The sequence below is a fragment of the Amblyomma mixtum genome, chromosome 6 (assembly GCF_055824585.1).
Source record: "Amblyomma mixtum isolate Tamu chromosome 6, ASM5582458v1, whole genome shotgun sequence".
In the NCBI taxonomy this organism is placed as follows: Eukaryota; Metazoa; Arthropoda; class Arachnida; order Ixodida; family Ixodidae; genus Amblyomma; species Amblyomma mixtum.
Window position 1 is genome coordinate 72627540 of NC_143017.1, and position 22533 is coordinate 72650072.

At 48.3% G+C, this 22533-nt stretch overlaps 1 protein-coding gene across 2 annotated transcripts in view; it reads left to right on the forward strand.

Annotated features, from left to right (window-relative positions):
* Positions 1 to 22533, forward strand: part of LOC149339356 (irregular chiasm C-roughest protein-like) — a 358742-nt gene that overhangs the window by 181164 nt on the left and 155045 nt on the right. Inside the window, exon 1 of one of the 2 annotated variants that reach the window (XM_089548108.1) lies at positions 11862 to 12319. The exons of the other annotated variant lie outside the window; for it this stretch is intronic. The gene's annotated coding sequence lies outside the window, so the exon portion shown is untranslated. Of the gene's footprint in view, positions 1 to 11861; positions 12320 to 22533 lie in introns of those variants that run through there. 2 annotated transcript variants of the gene reach the window in all.

Sequence of the window (22533 nt, forward strand, 5' to 3'; positions counted from 1 at the left end):
CGTGTGCGTGTGCGTGCGTGCGTGTGTGTGTGTGTGTGTGTGTGTGTGTGTGTGTGTGTGTGTGTGTGTGTGTGTGTGTGTGTGTGTGTGTGTGTGTGTGTGTGTGTGTGTTCAACTTGGAAACCCAATTAGGCTATCAGAGAGAGAACTGTGATATAGGCAGTTTCTTTATTGTTCCGTGCGAACGGAGTGTAGTTAATATTGTTTGGTTCGGTTCGGTTTATGGGGTTTAACGTCCCAAAGCGACTCAGGCTATGAGGGACGCCGTAGTGAAGGGCTCCGGAAATTTCGACCACCTGGAATTCGTTAACGTTCACTGATATGGCACATTACACAGGCCTCTAGAATTTCGCCTCCATAGAAATTAAACAGCCGCGGCTGGGATCGAACTCGCGTCTTTCGGGTCAGCAGCGGAGCACCATAACCACTGAGCCACCGCGGCGGCAGTTATTATTGTTAGTAGTAGTATTAGCATTGGTTGTAGATATCTCTCTCCATGTAGTGAGTGCACTCGTGTACGTGTTCCTCTCCGCACGTTACCGACCGCCAGCCCGTGAATGTGCTCGCTGTCTTCGCGGCAGTCTGTGGAGACGCTCACCGTCGCCGACGTGCTTCCGCAAGCATTGCTGGGGGTAGTTCTCTGGCGGCGGATGTGAACGCGCTGCGCGGACCCGCATACTAGGTTTCTTTCTTTATTTTTTGGCCGCCTGTGTTTGCTCTGCTTTTGTGGTGTTTTTCTCGCTATGAGACGCCTGTATTTGCCTTTACGGGCGTACGCTTTCCTGCTCTTCTACTATTATTTTTGAGGCTCTCGCTCTATACGTTTTGTAGTGGTACCGGCCTCCAGGAAGTATAGTATGGGCTGCCCGCATACATTCTGTATTATGTTTGATGAAATCGCAAATCAAATTTGTCCCAGTAATTCTGTTGAGTTCTGCGGAGCACTGAATTGGCCCGTTCCTCTTTCGCCGTCGTTCTCACAGCCGTCTGGATTATTGTGCAGCGATTAAATACTGAGCGGTTAAGAAAGTTTAGAAATCGTGTCTCTCTATTGTTACAGAAAGGTTCTAATCTCTCCTTTGTTTTTTGTATGTGTAGAAAAAGAAGATGGCGCTCAAAGTGTATGTTTATAGGGCTAAACCAACATCTCTCTCTGCGTCTCGCCGTCTTCACGTATTTCATCGTCGAAAATGTATTATCCTTTTAACTTAGCTGTTGGCGACGGCTGTCCGTTTTCATCGATGCCTGCAACACGTAAGAAGCAATCGGAAGAAAACTGAAGAAAAATTTCGAGATCACTTAAGCTCCGCCTTCAAGGGTATGATGCGATAACGTTAATGTGTCCCGGCAGCGGCTCCTCTTGTCCACACAGGCATGGAGTCTGTTTCCATATTATGTCAAAGCCTATGTGACAATATAAAATCCCGCTTTAACCAAGTTGTGCGAACATGCCCGCGTGAACTGTGGGTAACGTGTTTGACTCGCAATTTAAGGGTCAGGGGATCGTTTCCCAACTAATTGCCCCGGTTTCTTCTCAGCTCCCTTCATTTACTTTATAATACCTCCACGTCCTATGCACGTTTGAGTCAAGTTACGACCTTCTAATCACCAGTTTTCTAATCACCAGTCACCTTCCAGATATCCCGCTTTACGTGTGACGTAGCCATCTTTTCAACCAATCCGGATATTTCGCTTACAACAACCACAGACTCTGCCGGATTTTCTGCAGGGCGGGACCTTTAAAGTTACCGCTTTAAAATCACTGGTCGCTGAAGATACGCACGATTAGTTTCTGAGGAAGCAAACCCACTGAAGAGGCGACCACCTTTTCACTGACGACAGAAGCAGAACCGAAAGTCGAGAAAGTATACTTGCTATGTGACCAGGGGTGCTAGTACTACGCTGAACCGTACGACGCTAAGTGAATTCACTGCATAGCTGCAATACGCGCGAATAATTTCAAGCAATGTGTTCAGAGCAAAATGTACGAATGGGTGCGAGAATTTTAAATCACTTGACTTCATTACGCAGTGTTACTTGTGAATAAAATAATGCAGTGCACAACAGCTCCGAAATAGTGCACAGTATACTAAGGAGGCATCACAGCGTGTGAATTTTGTCTCAATAGGCAACAAAATGCGTTGTGGGAGGAGTGAATTTGCTCCACCTTTTGGGGGCATAGGGAAGGACACATTTATGCGCTCGATAGGTATGTCCCTTTCGTGTCACTATTCTTTCTCCAAGCCACGGCAAAAAGAAAACGCTGAATATTAGCCGTTACGAATGATCATTCCTGAGCAAGAAAGTCTTCTCGCTTCATAATAGCTGAAAGAAAAGAAAAACTTGAATGGGAAAAGACAAAGAGTGGTCCTTATAAGCTCGCGTTTGAGCCTGATCCGGTACGGATCGATGCTTCTTTGAAAGTTATCACTTTCTTCGTGGAAGAAGGAGCCAAAGAGGTCCCATGGTACAGATATACATATACTGAGCCAGAAAAACGAGCAGTAAACACGGTCTTCTTCTTCATGCAGGCGAGAAGAGAGGATACGCTAGGCGAGGGAGGAAAAGATTCAGTGCCGCAAAGCAGGTTACCGCGGAGGGGAAGAGAGCCCCCGGAGTGTCCATCGAGCGCGGTTGGTTGGTGTTGGATGGAGATGGGAAGACAAGGTTAAGAGAATGAGGTGGTCAGTGAAAGGAGGAGGAGAAAGAGAGAGAGGGAGGATGGGGGACCATGAGAAGAAAGTGTCCGCGATGGCTGCTGCCACAACAGTACAGCAACAACAAAACACAGCGATGTGGCGCGGTTCCGGCGATTTCCGCTCCTGGGGGACAGTTCTCGGGCCAGGAGAAAAAGTAAGAGGAGACGAGTAACGGCAGCTCAATTCTTCCTCGCCGCTGCTGCTATAGCTACTGAATTTCCACCGACCTGATCGGACGGTCAGGAGCGAAACTGCTTAATCGACATGTCCTTCGAAGAGGATCACCGGCCGAAAAAAAAAGGGGGCGAGAAAAAGAAAAAGAAGATGAGGAGCAAACCGAGAACCGACGGCCGGAAAGATAGAAGAGCGCGGGAGGGTGGGGGGGGGGGGGGGGGGGGGGGGGGGGTGTAGCCCGTTTATTCCCGTTCTATACTTGTTTCACGCTGACCAACCACCTCCATTGTGCAACTCCATTTCTTTCTTCCTTCTTTCCTCCACTTTCTCAGCGAGATCGAAGTTCGTTCTCCGGCGCGTTTAGTCGCTTGTTCTCGTCTAGAACGAGTGTGTATACCAACGTATCGGACCGACTCGCTGCGGGGTATTGCTAAAGCGCTCCGGCGCAGCCTAACGGATGATCGGCCCGTGAGGCCGAAAACAGGACGGGGCGCCCTGCTGGAGACACTCCAAGGAGTCGCCGCACACTTTCTGCCGCCACCTTTGCATTGCTCGCTGCACTTTGCGAGGCTCGCTTTTCGCCGCGCTGGTGGGTCTGGAAAGCTATACAGATCGAAACGCCGGGAGCTTCGCTTTCTCGTTCATCGACTCTTTTGTAGCAAGCAGCGCAGCGTGGTGTAACCTCGCAACTTAGGACGTCGTCCTTTCTGGTTAACCTGCCCCGCCCTTCGTCCACCGCTCTTATTCCTCCGTTACGTAAGGGTACAGTTGCCTCACGCGCGGAGAAAAACGAGCTGTGTGTTTTTTTTCTTTACTGATTTCTCTTATCGTGTCTTGCGTTTGGACAGGCGAGGCTTCGGGAATGCGAGACCGCGAGCAGTGTACACACTAGTTGGCGTGATCAATGGGTTCTTGTGTTGCGTTTGTCCAGGCGTTCACGGATAGCCACCCCACATAACAAGAAAGGCCGAACATTTTGTTTGCTCGATGCACACTCATACAAGAAAAAATATAGAGGTTTTTCACCTACAGGTGGCGATATGTTTTCTCGCTACTATCACAAGTCTGTCCATTATCGTTGCGAACGACTAGGCCTAAAAGTTCATGAAAAAAACAACATCAAGAAAGCTCGTATTACACGAGACAATAGTGATTTATCAGTTTCGAGCCGTCCAGAATAGAAGACGGATAGCTGAGGCTAGGTTAATGGCTCTATGCGACTGTTGCGGACACGGGCACAAGCTTTACAGGTTGCACGTTTCCGCTGGATTGGGTAACATGTATTTTGTCAGTTTGCCTCAAAGTAGGCGCACAAAGCTTTGCGTACGTATCTATTCTTGCAGTCCATATCGACGGCACTTTTTGTCATGGACTGTAGCTGTGCTTTTGAGCGTTTGGAGTGTACTGTGCACGCAAATTTCGATGGCGTACAAAGGTACTCTGATTAGGAGAAGATGATAAAGAACACGTCTGTACTTAGAGTTCTTGCGGACCTCGTATTGTGTGTTCCGTTAATAACAAAAAACCCACCTGCGGTTGCCAGACAGAAACGAGAACTTGCGCAATGGCGAGCAATCATAGCTGACGGCTGCGGAATAAATTAGGCACCAAGTTGCCCCCGGACTTCCGCATTCAAGTATCTCTCCAAGCAGTTCGGGTCCAACCTATATGCATGCTACGTGTCATTTCCCTCTCTTTCTTTTTTTTTTTTTTTTTCATTCTCTAGTCTAGTATCAAGTATCATCGCTCCGCGGGCAGGGTGGCGTTACATGACCATTACTAACTTCAGTAGTCGGCACCGACGGCTTGAACCATTAACGTGGGGGCATACATATTCATCGCCGACCCATCCGGCAGAAACGTAGGTTACGACGTGCATGCCATCTGCCGGCTCATTCACGTACTGCGTTCGGCCTCTTTTTCAGCAGAGCAAATTAATTCCGCTGCTTTCAGAGACATAGAAAGAAAAACAGCAAATCACGAGCAAAGTTGCTGCACCAACGCTAGCGGACAGAGGTGCCCGCGAACGACTTTGCCCGTATTATAGTTTGTTAAACTATCTATCCGGTGTTAGTAATGCCACCTCAGATGCCTTCCGCGTAAATGGCATGTTAATGTGGAGGGGACCATATTATACTGACGCCGGTTTTATGTGTTTTCCTAGAATGGAGAGTCCTCAAGGCGGTCACGTTCGCTTAACAGAAATGTTACCGAGGAATCGGTTCAGGGAGAAGCTCCATTCTTCGGCTAACTAACTGGTCCCTAACATGACTCTTCAAGTCCTCTCTACCACTAGCCTACTTACTCTACAAACGAGCAAGTTGTACGTTGACTTCCTCGTGATGTTTACAATCCCCACTTCCTCCACGCGCCCGCAAGAAATGGTTAAGCTAGGAAGCCTAACCTCTAACCACTTCCCTTCGTTGCAGCTCGTTTGCGCCAGAAGCCATTTTCAGTCAACGTTGGCCTCATTTCCGTGCTGACTTGGCTTGGCTTCGAGAGTGAAACGGCGCACTTTCTCTGCTGCGCGACAATTGATACAAACAGAGGAGCAGCCGCTCTACTTCAAATTTGCTCTGCAAATGCCTCGCCCATCCAACCCGTCGCTCTCCGCTAACCTTTTTCGCTCGCGAGTTATAGACCGTTTGCCCTTTTATTTTTTTCTTTCCTCTCTCTCCCTTACTTTTTTTGCCCTCTCCTTCCACTTTCTGGCACGCCAAGTCCCTTAAACCCGTTTCTTTTGGGGAGAAGGCGGCTGGAAGTGCGGGCTTGTAGGCATCACTGGTTCTGTTCTTCCCTTATTCCCTTTCCCTCCCGGTTCTACGTCTTTCTTTTTTTCTTCCATCTTTCTTGGAAACGACTTCACTTTCGCGCGCTGCAGGGCCGGGAGTTCGCCAGCGTTCTGCAAAGCCTCCACGAGCACTGCGCTGTCCGTCTGTGTGTGTCTGTGAGCGTGTATATTTGTTCCCATGTATGTATGTACGCGTGTGTGCGAGTGCTCTGGAAGAGGAGAGGGAGAAAGGAGGGAGAGGGAGGGAGCGCTTACGTTGGGCTTCTTCTCCCTTTACACGGCAGAGCCGAGCCGGACGGCGCAGCCGCTTGGATAAAGAAAAACGAGCCGGAAAAAGTTCGGGGCGCTGGATAAATAAAGATTGAAGCCGGAAACACGATTGCCGAAATGAAATGAGGTGTTTCGTTGTTTGTGTGCTTTGCTGCTTCCTCTATCGCTGCTCAGGCCTCTCTCTACCCACGATCGCTCGCTTGTTCTTGATAGCGCTCTTTTCTGTACACGTATTTTGAATCATTCCGCCTTTTTTTGAAACGATAACCAGGAAATGTCGGCGCAGGCGGGTACGGAAGATAGAAAAGAGCAAAATGAATCAGGGAAAGTTGGAAGCGCAAGGAATGTTCCTATGGGCGAACGGATAGAGCTCGGAGAGAAAACCGAATGCGACGCCTGTGTAGCTTCGTCGCGCGATTTGATTCGGGTTTCTCGGGGCTCCCTTGGCCTTCTTAAAAAATGAAAACGCTTAGCCCCGTGGCGGCTAAGAAGGCGCTATAGCTATATCTTGTTGCACGGGTAATGTTTCTGACGGCTGTGTCGCCTTGGACGAGAATTGTTGCGACATGACGCAGAAAGGTGGGTCTTGTGCGCTGCTACCTTGGATAGTTTTCTGTGAATAAAGTTGAATAGATTTCTGTTTCGGCAGGACAAAAAGTGACAAAGCACCGACAAGTGAAGTTAGAGTGGTCGTTGTTGTTTTTATTTTTCTTTGTATTTACATGCAATGAAAAAGCAGCAATCTTGGTCGGTAAAATATGAAATCCACTAAAACGTGAGTATGGAGCGCTTATATTGAGGTGATGTAATGTCCCTAGCCTGTTCGAACCTGTGCAAGCAACTTCTAACAAGGTAGAGTTCTCTGGTGACATCACCTTTTTTTTTCATATTTCTTCACCTACAACCTATCATTTATGCCTTAACAAACATGGGCTCATTATAACTTAAAACTAAGCAAATATTTCTTGCAAAAAAAAAAAGAGCGAGCGAGAGAGAGGAAGAGCCCAAACCAACGTTAGTGTCGCAAAAAGAAGAAATACAGTTCAGGTGGACGACCAAAGGGGAATATAATGTAGGCCGTTTTTCTAATTCCGAAACTATAGGTGACTAAGTACCGCAGTTTTACAGATGCGCCTCGACCTACTCGCTGCATATTCATCGAATTTCTTTACACTCTCCATCATTATCTTTATCCTTTCAGGAAGCTCCTCGCGGCTTCCTAGTATTAACCTCGAATTTGACCCTTGTTTTCACGCCAACGCGTATCGCACAGATATGGCGTCAGTAAACAAAACGGTGGCGCGGGCTGGAGGGAGAAAGTTAACGGGGCGCGCGCTTTTTCGCGGCAGATTTCGTCGCCGAGGCGATCGCGTATGCGCGGCGCGCAATAGAGAAGCACTGCCGTTGAACGCAACACGGGTTGTCTCGTTTAGCCTCCCTGCTTCGTTCCCGGCTCGAAGACGCGATGGGGTGGTGAGGAAGAGAGAGAGAGATAGTCAACGTTCAGTAATGAATTTCCCCTTAGGTCTCCTCCCCGCTAAGTTGGGGGGTCATGGAGCAAGACGAGAGAACAGGCAACGCGGGGCCAAGGTACTTAGGCCGAAGCAGCAGGAGTGGAGGCGCATCCCGACTCTCTGCTTATGCGTACGCACACTCTTCCCGGCGTGGCAGGAAGAATACAAGCGGGGAGCGCGTAAGCGACCCGTCGCTAGACATAATGTGCGTCGCAGGTCTCATGCGTTCTCTTGCGAGCGCGCTGCAGGGGAGAGGAAGAAGCCGGAATGCAAAACTATGCTAATTTCAGTGCTGGCGCACGGCGCGAAAGCGAGCTAGACAAAGGAGATAAGGGCACATGTAGTAACACCCAAAACAGCGCACGTTGGCTGAAACTAAAGAAAAAAGCGAAGAAAAGATAAAAAAATGCGTGCATGCGCCCGGTGCAGTACTTAAGAGAAACTGGGGGAGAAATGCAATATCTGGGCGCACGGAGGCCCCAGAGTCCAGAAGCTTCGTAATGTATGGGGAGCGCTGAATATGTTTCCGAAGGCGGCGGGCGGAACGAGACGCCGAGGGCCACGCGAGGAGTTAAACAAGAAGCGCCATGCAGTGAGATTGCGAGAAGATAGAATTTTGGCATAACGACACAACGCGCCGCCTTTCTTTTTTTTTTTGTCAGTTTTCTTTTTCGCGGCTGTTTCATCCCCTCCTCGCCATCAACGAGTTTCTGATGAGCATGTCATGCACGCGAGAATGCGGCCCCAAAACAACTCTGTTTTGCAGCAGCTGGCTTCTAAAACAGCGAACTGTTCAGAGGTGTTTACCGTGATCGTAACAATATTTTTGCTCTTTGCTTCGCTTTCAACGTCGCTTACTTCCTTGAAGGAGCAGAGATGAACAGTGATGTCGATGCAAGCCTGCTGAAAGGGTTGTATAGGTATCCGTTTAGGTGCGTTTAGTTTTTTTTTTATCTTATATTTCTGTTTCTTACATGCTTTCTCATAATCAGCTCACAGTGTCAGCTATAGCTCGCTGTGTCACGACATTGAGCTTTGATCAATTTTATTTCAGAATCCTCGTACTGAGGTATCTTCAGCTTGTTTAATTATTCACGCAGAAAGATTATATCGGCCGTAATGGTAACAAAGTGCGGTTGTTTGCTTGTCATTACACTGTTGGTACAAATAAAAAGCCAGACTAGTTTATTCTCGGGAACAATAAGTTCTTTGGTCTTCAATAATTCTTGAAAAAGGAAAAAAAAAGAAAATGTTTAGTTAACACGTAAAACGCCCTCGGTTTCATCGTTATCGCGCGCTCACTATTACGTCACCGCAGCACGAAAAGTTTGTTGCCAATAATACTCTTGTCTCTCGTTTAAATTTTTTCCGATCAGAGGGGATTGATTTCACAAAACTATTCGAAAGTACTCATTTTTCACGCAAACCCCGTCCTCTGCGTGCTAAGCACGGCAGCATGCGTCGAAAAAGAGACAAAAAAAGGATATTAATTCTGTTAAATTCATTCCCGCCCTCGCTTTTAACGCCTCCATCAGGTACCCGACACACGTTTATGGCCAGCCATTTATTCAACACCTTTTCCTAATGCGATAAAGCCTGCGTTTAACTCTTTGCTGCTTCTTTCTTCATTTTTTTTTCGCTGTACTTATTGGATATTTGCCTTTCTTTCGGATTCAGCGACCGTATTTAAATGTCGAGGTCTCGACGCTTTTCCAACGCTGCTGACATTGATACGAAAGTTAAAAAGTCTGGATACCTTTGGTGTACGGAGAGTTTTTCTTTCTTAAACATATTACCTTCTGAAAGAAAGACATTAGTTTTGAAAGTTGCTGGAAAGACGAGCTTATGATGCTTTAAACTTAAAAAGTAAAAACAATTTGTAGCTCGAGAAAGAAAAAATAAACGAAAGTAGCACGATGTCTGTGTCATGAACAGTGGTCTCTGCTTAGCCAATAAAAGACGCTCGTTGTATTTAAAAAGCAAGAGAGCTTACGCAGTATTCATTTATGTTTGTTGAGGACGCAGTCTTGCGTACCGTCCTTAATTGCTCGAGACACCTGTCCGATCAGAGCTCACGTGGGCATCATACACGCCTGCCAACCATAGCCGTGTGCGATCTTACGGGTTGTCCTACATATCGCACCTCTGAGGACATCACATCTTTTCCGGTCACTGGCTTTGCTCAGCGTTTCTGCTTTTCGGGTCAAGGCTGAATGGCGAGCGATAGAAACAACTCAGCGCTGTAAAAATCAGCGGCTGTTATTTTGTGTCTGTCTTCTGCGTTGTCACTGATGAATCTGAAATGCAGAACGGGTCTCCTTCCCTTCTCGGTAGTGCTCGCTCTACCAGACTCATCCGAACGGGCTAAGAGACAATGGAGCTTCGCGCCATTTCTGAGTCACTGTAGGTCACAAATCAGCCGACATCCTCGATGGCATTTTGTTTTTATTTTAATGATGGTGGATAGCCGCGCGTCTGATGTGTCGGCGAGAGGGAAAAGCCGCTGGACAGTGGTTGTCAGGAGGAGAGACAGCGGTGAAAAACTGAGCGATGTGAGGAAAGCAAGCGCTGAATATGCAAAGCAAGCGAGGCGACAGAAAGCGTTTCCGGAAGTAAGCGGGGACACTGTGGCCGCCGCGCCCGTCGTTTCCGCCGCTCAGCGTTGTCCGCGCCGGAAGTTGTTCCTCTTCCCCCCTTGCCACCTCCGGCTCGTGCCTGCAGCAGGCTTCCCTCCTTTGCCTCGCCATCGTAGGAACCACCCTGTCTTGTCACGAATCCACGAATGGGAAAAATTCAACAGCTCCGAAGGACATCACACGAGAGACGTCCGATGTTCCTTGGATGTTCTCTTTTAGCAGCGCCTTTTAATTTATGTTAATCGTTTCATTTGTTCCCCCCATGTCTTGTGTTTTCGGTTGCTGCAACCTTGGAGCAGCTCTCGTGTTTTTTTTCTCTCTCTCTCTCATTTATGCCCCTTCCTTTCCGCATCCCACCGTAATGCACATCAGGACGTTATGTAGGTATGTGAATATGGTATTTGAAGATATTCTTTGAGGTCACGAATGATTTGCAGTTCTTGCCACCACACTCAAATTGTGCTTTTTTTCTTTTCATTGTATAATTTAATCTACGCAGGACTGCACCCTAATCACGCTTACCTCGAAGGTACTGAAGTTTTCTGTCAAAATCTGCATATCTGTGTGGTTCCGTTGCTGTGGAATGAAGTGTGATACGAGCGCTTCAAGCAAAAAAACCATGACTTTTTTCGTTTTCTTTGCCCTGCTTTCTGAGGACTCAACAGCTTGGTAGGTTTCTCATATAGTTCTTTTTTTTATATTCGAGGAGTGTGCCCTGAGTCATAAGTTTAGAAAGGGGGATTGGAATGTACGAGATATAGAGTTAAAAGAAGGGGTGGAGACCAGTTTCGCCGAGGTCGTCGCATAGGCTGCTGGTGAACTGATTGTTCATAGGTCCACTTCGCATAGTTAACAAAAATTAACAGCAGGTTTATCGTAGATGGGCATCTGTCTCGTTATGCGCGGTTTTAATAACGATTTATCGGTCTTTTCCAATCGTTTCTCCTCAAACTACATTACCCGCATGATTAATTCTTCCTTTTTCACTTTGCACCCTACCCACCCTTTTCTTTGCCGGTTCACTTTCATTCAACGACGTTCGCGCGTCTCCAGTTAGCCTAATTAAATGGACGAAGCCACTAAAAGTATCACATAAAGCAAACATTTCTGATTGCGATGGTCGCCTTTCTATAATTTGTCATATAAAACTACAGTCTCTATGGTGTTTTTTTTTCTCTCTCGACCACTGTTTCGAGAGCCAATCTAGGTCACGCACGTGCGCGCTCAAGACTCGGGGGCGTCTCACAACGTCTTCTCGCACTAACCAGCTAGCTTTTGGTAGTTTCGCTATCCAAGAAACTATATTTGTGAAAAAAAAAAGGCTGACATTATTGCAGTGGCCGCGAAATCTGCAGGGGAAGAAAAACACGGCGGTTTTCAAGAAATCTTCGAGTGTTTAGGAAGCCGTTCAACGCCAACTTCAACGCCGAAGTGCCTCTAGTTCGGAGGTACTCGCGCGCAATGCATTCTGATTAGCGTGGTGACCAGCCTTTCCGGTTTCTCATTTCCGAGACGCTCCCTACAATAGTTAACCTTATATAGCTTCACGCTCGCTTCAGCGTCCTGATCCCACTAGGCGCGCACTCCGGCGCGCTGTTGTGCTTTGGTTCCTCGGCTGGCTAGACGAGGTGGAGGAGGAGGGGGAGATAAGAGAGGAGGAACGCGGGAGAGGGAAGACAGGGGAGGGAGGGCCGCGCGCCGCCGGCCATGTGACCCGGGGAGACGCGCCGCCGTCTGGGCAAGAAGAGCCGCCGCGGCAGTTCGCGAGGGCGCGCGCCTGCGGCCGAGCGAGTCGTCATCCTGCTCCCGCGCCTCCTACGGAGAAAGTCGCTCGTTCAAGAGGCTGTGAGCGCGCGCGCGCGCCAGACGCTCTCTTCTCGCTTTACGGGGCGCAGCCTCTCTCGAAGCCGTCCCAAGTCGTCGTCTCTTTCTGTGCCGCGTCCCTACCGCGCGCACGTGGTTGTCGCCTCGGCAGCACCGAAGGGGACTTCGCTCCGCTGCCTTGACGGTTCCAACTTGTCGCCCTCTTACGAAGTGTTCCGTTCGTCCCTGTCTGGGAGTCCCGGACTGTGCTTTTGGATTATTGCGGGAAAGCTGATCGGGCTACTGGAACGACGAGACCAATTTCCATTCCACTTGTGCATCCACGCCCACCTTTTTGACTACATTTTGGGGAAGTCCTTTCTGGTCCTGGCCAGGTTTCCTCCTCGCCTGCCGCGCGACGGATCCGGAATGGTGAGTGGCGCCAGAATTCAGCTCAGCTCTGTAGATATTTTGATTTTCTCATGGCGAGATATTTTTCGATTTTCAGCCCTCAAAAACCCCTTTGCTAATGCCCTTTTTTTCTTATTTTGACATTCCAAATGCTGACCTATACTTAAAAAAAAAGAATGTAAAAACTGCAACGGAAGATGGTTTTTTTTTTCTGTGGTGCTTCTGGTCAACATGCTGTTTCAGTTCTCCATTTTGAAGGCACAGAGTAAGACTCACTAATACTTCGGCCACTTTCATGTGATATTTCAGTTGCTTCATAACAACCTGTCCAGTTTCCTCAACGAGTTTTGAAAGCAGGTCGTCTAAGCTTTATAGTTGTCCGAAGAATATTTCATCGCGTTGTCGAAAACATTTGCGCGTCTACTGAACTTTTCTTTCGCGAGGGGAACACGGGTCAGTAGCGATTTATTGATCTTTGACCGCACTTCCCTGGTTAGTTTGTGTTACTGTGTTACCAAGCGCTCTCGTCAAAACACGGTTTCCCGAAACTTCCGTTCAGTCAAACTAACATGAAGAGTTAAGGCCGTGGTATCCACTGGAACTAATTTGTAACGTATAAACACGACTTTAGAAGGAAACACAAACTCGCTTAACCGCTGTCTGTTTCCGAGCGGTTACTGCCAACTTCTGGCACGACGCCAAAACTCTGCGTACACACGCATACGGATATATTTGTGTGTAAAATGCCGGTTTATAACAAAATATTGTTAAATGTAAAAACATTAGCAAATAAATATCGCAGCCTCGTGCGAATAGCACCAGTAATTTTGGGTGCTGAAATCTGCGTAATCTTCATTGCATCTTTTGTGGTAAACTTACGGGGAAGGGAAAAGGAAATACTTTTAAGCGCTCGCTTCAATAGCACCTCGCAAGGAAAAGGCGACATAACGGGGATGGGGGAAAATCAAGAATGGAAATTAGGTGCTTCGCTATATCAAACTTATTGCGATTCCGCATCTCGCTTATTAGGAAGTTACAGATTCACTGACAAAAATAAATTGGCTGCCGTCTCTGTTCCTGGCTCTTTCTGACATGAGCGCAGAAAAAAATAACAACTGGTCAGCTCCAGTGATGTGAAACCAATCTCTGGCTCCAAGTTTCCGCGCAATACACTTCAACTGCCGTACGACATTTAGCTGCACCATTGCATATCTAATATTAGTAATATGACACACGATACAAACAGATCCACTAACCATAGATGACCCATATGTCTTTCTCAGATCATGACAGTTGGTCATTTATAACCACTGCTTTATACTGCGCGGTGAATGAGTTAGTGTACGAAGTTGAAGTGGATCTCTTTCCAAGTAAATACTGCTGCCCTGATTATGGATTACACAAACACAACGCTGACGCCGCGTTCCTCTCCTTACAGCTCGCAGCATTTACTACAGTTACAGATGTTGAAGGGTTTCTTTTTTTTTTCTTCTACAAATGTGATAAATGCCCTACCCGGTGAAACCACATTGCCAGGGGCGCATGTTTGAACACGTGCCTTACTCCATTTCTTCCATCTCTTTTTGATTGAGCGCCCCATGCGGGGAACGAAATGCTGAAGGGCTATGACTGCCTGGCAGCATGTACGTGCATTATTTTGTTTGCACTGTATGCCTCCTGCTGTCGCTTCCTTTTCTGTATCTATTATTTCCCGTTCGCTTATCTTTTTAGAGTATTTATTTTCCATTTCCTTTCCGAAACGAGAAAGCGTTGTAACCGTTATGATGGAAGTTCTAGACCGTTGCTTCCTCGTGTTTGTTTTTGTTACGTTTGTATGCCAAAGCAAATATTAATAGCAGCAATAAGAGCGCACCGTACGCTTATCCTGGATTTTTCCATAATCACGCTTTTAGCTTCATGTTGGCTACTCCTTATGAACCGCTTCGCCCCTTCCCTCACCAACTAATTTCTGTGTCCACGCAGAATGCAGTATCTACCGCGCATTTCCTTTCGTTCACATCTGACCAGGAAAGCTTTTCGAGCACGTGTGGTCTGGTGCTCTTAGGATGACGCTACTGGAATATAAAAACTCTGTATGGTTTGATTTATGGGTTTTGACGTCCCAAAGCGGCTAAGGGTATGAGGGACGCCGTAGTAGAGGGCTGCGTATCATTTCAACCACCTGGGGTTATTTAACGTGCACCGACATCGCACAGTACACGTAAGTACCTCTGTAGCATTTCGCCTCTATCAAAATGCGACTGCAGGTGTCGAGATCGAACCCGCGTCTTTTATGATCAGCAGATAAAGCACCAAAACCACTGAGCCACCATGGCGGCTGAAAAATGTTCGTGGTCGACGAAACAGAAGAAAAGGTGGCTTGTATCCTCAACATTCTCGACACTACCCAAGCATGGAAAAGGAAATGATTGTAGTGGGACCGTGGCCGATTTTGAAGCTAGAATTTCCTCTTTGGCGGTTGAGCTGCGAACATTTCAGCGCAACGCTGCCCGTGTTACAGACTAGTTTTTTTTTTTGTTCATTATAAATTTGGTTATACGCGCCGAAAGTTCCGTTCTTTTCCCTCTGAGGGCTTCAGTTTTTTATCGATTTATTCTGCACGCATACACAACAAAGTGTAATCGCGAGACCACTTCTACCATTCTCGAACACAGGCGAGCTGAAAAAAAAAAGACATCCCGAACGCAAATTTTCTCCCTCGCGACACGTTTCGAAGTCATTATTTTCACTTTGCTGCAAAGGACCTTATCAGGTTAGACTTTCACTCGCAAGTAAGTCTTAAGTGCCCCCAAAATACGCTCCCGTAAATCACTCCTTCCCTTGCCTGAATACCTGTGTACTCGTGTAGAGACGTCCCTACAGCTATACTTCCGGGGAGTGCTACGGTGGCGCAGGTTTTATCGCCTCGGCGCCCGTAGTCAGGCGCGAAGAAAAGTCGAATGCACTGCAGGGGGTGAGGGGGGTACATAGAGCGCAAAGCTTGTCTGACCGCGTCTCTAGAGCATTGAACTCGCGCTGTAGGTTCTTCTTTCCGCTGCGGACTACGCTGCTGCCAGCCCTTCGAGTTTTAGTGGTAAGCCGCACGCAGCGTGCGCATTCGTTCTTGCGTGAAAGCCGGAAAAATAGAAAAGGCTCCTCTGGTCACTATTCAATCGGATTCGGCCCGACCAAGCGAGCCGCAGATTTGCCGCAGTACTCTGTTCGCGCAGAGTTTGACCCTACTTGCTTCAGTGGGGCCGTCTTGCGAAGATCGAGGAATTTCCGGGTGCGAATGTACCGTATAGTGGTATGTAGCGCGCCGAACGAGTCGCTGCTCGTGGCTCGGAAGCTTTTTATCGTTTAACGCGCTCGGTATCAGGACGGTGCGCGTTATGGTGTGAGTGGGTTTTCATCGTGAATATGTTGTCCCACTGAGCGCAGTCGATAGCGCTGTATTTGCGCTGAGACTGGGAGGCGTTTGCGCGGTTATCCCTAGCTGGCGCCATTAAGGATGTTCACTTCTTATGCTGTTTAGGAAGTCATGGTGGCTACAGGGTGCAATCTGTGTTTGGAGAAGTAAACAGCCTGAGTAGAGTCACGATAACACCGACTACTCCTTACGACATCAAACTCATATTGTTATGGCAGGCGCCTTTGCAAACACCGAATGCGCAACACGGTCACGTGCGGTGGAAACAGTACGGTGTTTGTGTCGACTGAGACTTTCGACCTGGGGCCGTTCATGCTCGACGTGATAGGTCAACCAGGAACGTCATAAATTAAGCTTAACCTGGAGTGGTTTTCCCTAAATTGTTAGTAAACCGCGAACTAGATGAAAATATAGGCAATCGTGAGCAGCCACGGAGAACCAGTGAATACGTCAGTGAGGTCGGATTGTTTGTCGTTTTGAGGATGTTCTCGCAAACCTCTTGGGGTTCCTGAAGGACGTGAGCTAAAAAGCTGTAGTTTGGTGCCCTACTTTAATGCACTCTGGCTGCTTTCTCCTTTCTGCGTTGCTGCGCCCATACTTTTGTTCAACGGATATCGTGCCGCCACGCCCAGTGGAGCAAAACTTAATAACGTTTCCCCATTGAAAAAAACGAAACAACATTCACTCATACAATATAGGAGATTGTGGGGCCTGTTTACTTTTCCGTTAACCCTTGACCTCTGTTTGCCGTGTTTTGCGTTTTTTTTTGTTTTCCTGTGTATGAAATGTATAGAAACGGAACTCCGGACCAAGTATGAGCAGTTCCTCATTTGAGAAGAGCAAACGGAATCGATGACCCGTTTCAGTTGCTCCGATCTTGAGACGTGAGTCGCCGCACCGCGATTCCTTCGATAGCCGAGACGTGAGCAAGTTCAGATAATGGCGCGCTTTTTCGGAAGAACCGGCCGGCCGTCCCCGCAGGGTCCGAGTACAGAGAGAGACAAAAATGGGAGAAGTAAAGAAGCGAGAAACGTTGCGGAGCCCGAGCGCGCGCGCGGCACCTTCATACATAACGAAAGACGATTTCCTTAATTAAATTTGATTCGATGCTCGGCCGGCGCCGACGTAGCGGAGCGCATGCTCCACTCCTAGGGGGAGGGTGGTGCGGGTGAGGGGAGTGGATGGGAAGGGGAGGGGGGGTTACGGGAGACGCCGGGCCTCGCAGCGGTGGGCGCGCTTCTGTGATGGACTGCCTCGCGACCTGAGCGACGAGACGTGGCCGACGTGGTCTCACGTAAGCGATTACCGCGCCTATGAAAAACATCACTCGGGTGCCGCCGGGAAAAGAACAAAGACGGGAGGAAGAACGAGTGGGAAAGGCGCCGTATTTATGGGCGGGATTTGTGGCTGCGTGGTGGCAGCGCTTGTCAGGATGGTCGCTGGGATGCCGATGCCCTCTTTCATGCCGCGGCTGGTTGTAAATGGGGAATTAAAAGAAAAAGGAAAAGTTAGGGGGTGAGGGGGAGGTGTTCGTCGTGAACCGCCAGGACACGTTTGCTAAGCCGCAGCTATAATGACGCTCGGTAACAGGATAGAGAGATAACGGGCTGTCGGTTCGCGCTGAAAGAGGGTGAGAGGGTTGGAGTTTGCATAGCGTGTCGTTTAGCCATAATTCGCGGCAAGGCTCTCCGCACGCCGTTCGGAACTTCGGGGCCCGCTGCGGTAGCGTAGCGTATCTGGAGAGCTGAGCCGTTTAGCTGAATCTGCCGGTCATGGCGTCGGCTGCCCTGTGGTTTCAGCTCGAATTGAATGAAGGGCGGAAAGGATTGAATCTTGATAGGATTAGAGTAGAGTATAATCTTTACAATGATTCACATTATTCGCTGCTGTGAATTCGTATGTATATGAAGGCTTGGAGCGAATAAACGTGAAGAAAACTATCATTCGACAGTCGGCCAAATTCGCTCAAAACGTCGGTACTTTGTAGAGTTAGTTTGGAAATCAAACAGAACATGTATTGGACATCTTTCTTTACTGGTAGCAAATAGCCGGCATTGGATTCGTTATAATGCTTTTTACGAGCCATGAAAAATACCGCATTGCAGTAGCCACACACACACACACACACACACATCCCATTGCATTAGACCTGGAACCGTCGGTATCGTCTGCTGTGGGTTGTCGAGCCGAAGCAGTCTTTCGTAACTTATCTGCCTCTCATTCGAGACCCGAATGGGAAGTAATAAAAAAAAACAACGCCTGTTTTTTTCGCGGCAATAACTTTGCATGTTCTGCCGCAAAACTTCGTCTTTCTAAGTGTTACGAAACATCCCATCTCAACAAATACACCGCATGCGGGAGCCTGCAGGGAGCAGGTACAGCGAGACCGGGGCGGCTGTTTAATCCGCGCCCTAACGAAGGGTTGCGACAGTTTCAAATCCACAAACATGGGCAAGATATGGCGGTGAGAAAGGAAAAGAAAAGCGGCAATGAAACGCAGTGGTGGCGCGACCTTCACGCAACGTGTAGAATTTCGCGACGTGCCGAATGCGGGAAAAAACTGAGTCGGAACGCACCCAAACAGATGGCGCGCTTTGAACCCACGAGCCTCCCGGCATAATAACGCGTGGAAAAGCGACTGCCTGCGCTTTGTTTCTCAGGACTCTTGCGACACTTAGACTCATTTTAACCAGCTACGTACCTAGGCTAACGGGTGTGTTGCGTCGTCTGTTCATTTCATTTTGGTTATTCTTAGTTTTCCGTGTACCGAAAAATAAAAGGGCAGGGACAATAGGGCAGGTCCCTAAGCAAGAACTCAGATGGGAACAGTACCATCTTTTCTTTACGAGAACTAATAGCATGCACTAAAAACACAGAGTTTCAATGCAGCGAAGAAAATACAGCACTAATGACGAGTTATTATAAGAAAGGATAAGAAGTGAAGCGTACCAGGCGGCGGCAGAAAGATAGGTTGGCGGTCGAAATTAAGAAGTTTTGGGGGTATATGGTAGCCGCAGGTGGCACAGGACAGGGTTAATTTCTCTGCAATATGTACATGTATGTATTTATACAGTATTCCCGTTTCGCTCTTCCTGATATTGCGACCTTTGTCCTGTAGTGGCAGTAGTCAGGCTGATGATGATGATAAGAAAGGCCGCATAATGTCTGTTTACGATAGATGTGTTAAGCAGCACATCTATCATAAACAGAGTTGATCCTCCTTGTTAAAAAAAATATGTTTTTACTGTAGTTGGGGGAGGGGGGCATAGTAAGGGGTAGATGATGGGATGAGTGAAGAAGGGTGTGTCGGTACAAAAAAAAAACAAGAAGAAAAAACTTGTAAGCACGGCGTGAGAAGTAGCATCAAGCGCATTTTACGTGGCGGCTTGTCTACTTCCGCGCGTGTACGTCAGTCTGTAGCCCGGCTTGTCGTCGTGACGTGCAATCAGCGAAAAGGCCATGCCGACTGCGCTTTCCAGCGAAAACTAATGTTCCTCGCTTATCTCCCTGACACGAGGTCGAGCTCGCCACGAGGTGGTAAACGACTCCCGTGCCTGCGTACGTGACCTTCGCTTTGGCGGCGCGGGGAGATAGATCGAGCCCCAACAGAATAGCGGTGTAGGAGAAAATGGTTAGAGTAGGGACGGTTAAGTCGTTACGTTAGGGGGGAAGAAGTTAAGTTCGATTGTATCTCTTCCGATAACGCTGTGGAAGGCCAAAATAGTCCGCTACCCCGCTGCAGATGCGTGCGAGACACTGGCCTTGGATCGTCTCGCCTTGTGGGGACGCACGTCGTCTTCCGCCCCCTTATCTCAGGCGGTAATTTTCTACCGATGCTCATTCAGCGCGGCACAGAGGCGGTGACAACAGCGTTGCTTAGGCTTTTAACATTGCCGCCCTGCTTCGTTCACACTGCTCAACTGGCATTGCCAAGACGCGTAGACTCTCTTCCACGAATTGTCGCCGGAGAACTTTTACATGATGTCGATGTTGAAGCGACTTCCTTCAATGTTGTTCAAGGTTTCGCGTAATTAAGCCCGGTTAAATGAGAGTTTTAGAAGACCGCGAATCCAACCTTTATATGGCACGCGTTCCTTGTAACATGTCTGTTTCGTTCAGTACTGACAGCTTGCACCTTCTTTTCTAAGTTTTGCGTAGCGCATTTTAAAGGGCAACTGAAACGGTTTTAGAATTCGATGAGTTTAAGGTTGCCAAATGTGCAAAATGTGCCGGTAAAGCCTGCGAAATCGTTTTGCTCTAGCATTTGAAATGGTGGCATAATCGCCGAATAAAGTCGTCTTCGGCGTTCAGCTTCTCTGAAGCGCACAGCGACGGGCAGAGGCCCCGATAATGACGTCACGTATGACGGCACTACGTTTCCAGCGAAGAAACGGTTATTCCATAGAAGAAAACCGACGCATTCGAAGGTGAAGCTCACGATGCATTGTTTGACGCCATCTGACGACACACAGCAGCATGCAGGCGTAAGCAGCGGACATCTGAAATTTCGGCAACAATGATGTCACTGCCGAGTTTCCTTGCACTCCTCCTGCGTAATGAGGAGAAGCCTGAACATCATCGCGGTTTTAATCGACAATTATGTCACCATTTTAAATGCTGGTGCAAAAATACTTTCCATGCTTTATCTAGAAGCTTGATAGATTCGAATTCTTGAATAACATCGAATTCTCAAAAAAGCGTTTCAGCTTCCCTTTAAGGCGAAAGCCTTCAATGGCTCATACTGTCGTGCGTTAACAAAGCGTGCCACACGCGTTTATCTCGGGAACTAAAAGAGATAAAAAAGAAAAAAATATAGAAAGAAAACGAATGGTTGCATCAGATAGAGGAGGAAAAAATGAACCTAAAAGCCAAGCTTGATGACTGTAGATTGATTAGTTAATTGGTTTGGCGCATCATAGCCTCAGTTGCTTTTGCGCCATTAAAATCAATATAACTAACTAATTAGTTAATTAATTATTGGAAAAAATGTCGTAATTGCTTCGAAGTAGCGTGGACGTCGATATAGCCATGGGAACGGTGGGACGTCACATCCTCCGGAAGTCGTTACGGCATAGTGAAAATTGTCACAGAATGGTCGGAAAAACTTCGGATTTTTGTCATATAAGATGGAAAAATGTGTAATCAAGCGTGATTAACACTAAAGACCCCCGAAAGATGTATAATTCGGGTCTCAATATAGCCACGGTAACGATGTGACGTCACATCCACCGGAAGTCGTAACGGCATAGTGTCCTCGGCTTTCGCCTCTCAACACTTTAGTTGCCAAAGTGTCCTCGCAATTTTTTTCAACCCTGCCCTCCTAATACAATGCCGAAGCGTGAAACCGCTCCTATATATGCGCTGTTTGAAGACCGCCGGGTGCTTCTAGGAGAACAATACGCAATAAATAAAGCTCGGGGCCGTACCATGCATCGCGTGCCCCCCGTACGCCCCGTGATGGCGGCCTGCTCGGTGTCCAGATTAATCCGGCTTCCTGCTGTCGTCCCCGCTTCGCCCGCGGTCGCTGCCGGAAATTGCGTGCGCCCAAGGAATCGGCGGGAGAGGGAGCCGCTCACGGTATATAACTCCTTCGTGCCGGACCACCGCTGCTGCCGGCGAGGCTTCGAATTTAGCAACCCGAGCCAGACCATCGTCGTCGTCCCGCGAGCGTCTTCGCCCCGTCGTCCGCAGCGGACAACGAACTGACCCCGTGCAATCGAGTCGAATCGTCGTTGGCCGCCGTGCGCTCCGGTGCCATGCCACGTTCGAATCACCCGTGTGTATGTGCGTGCTCGCCCTTCATTAGTGTAATGCGGATTCGTTTCCCGATCATTTCGTCTCTGTCCTTAACTGGGCCGCGTCTCTTCCTTCATTCGTTTCTTCCTTCCTTCTTTCTTTCCTTATGTTTCGTTTTCTATCTTCTGTCGCTCTCCCGCCGTCTTGTCCCCGGTTGCTGCTGCCTCGTGGGGAGGTTTCAGCCGGGCGCATTTAGCGCAATTACGGGAGCAGTGACTGCCGACGAGATTGGTTGATCGCATGGGATTGCAGATGCCTCTTGGCGTCGCCGAGAGCGCGCACGCAACGCCGGCTACGGGAGCCGCCGCCGTCGCTTGCCCGAACGACGGAGACGGGGCTCGCTGGCCGCTGGTAGCGTCTTCGTGAGCTCGGGAGGAGTGGCTGCCAACATGCGAGGAGGTCGGATCGGGCGACTCGGAGAGTTTGCGAGTGGCGCCGTGAACGTCCGTGCTGAGCGCGCGCATCGCTAGAAAGAGAGCGAAAGATAGTAGAGAGAGGGGGGAAGAGAGATGTTCATGAAAAAGTGGTGCTTGCCAGAAAACTGTGTTGTTGTAGTACGCTACACACTTGCGGTCCTTAGCCAAAAGAATGTAATATCAGAAGCAAATTGAATTCCAACAAGAAAAACTGAATGCCAGCACAAAAACGTATCGTCTCCTGCAGGGGAAATACAAGCGAGGTCGACTAGCACCTTTAAAAGAGAGTCTTCACGCCTTTCAAGTGAAGTTAACCGGCGCTATAGTAATGAGCGTAATGAGCTTCTCGCGGCTTAGATCTTCTCATTTTCCTGTAAATTCTCTTGTTCGCGTTTCATCTCTTGCTGATACTACATGAGGGCAAGCGCGCTTAGTTGGAACATACACCGCTCATTGTTTTTTTTATTTATTTTGTACTGCACTCTGTATCGCGCCTACTTTGACGTGCTAACATAAATGAAACGTATGGGCGGCTAACCACATTCTTCTTGCGTTTTATTATGCTGCTTATTGCTAGCACATCGATTTTAAAC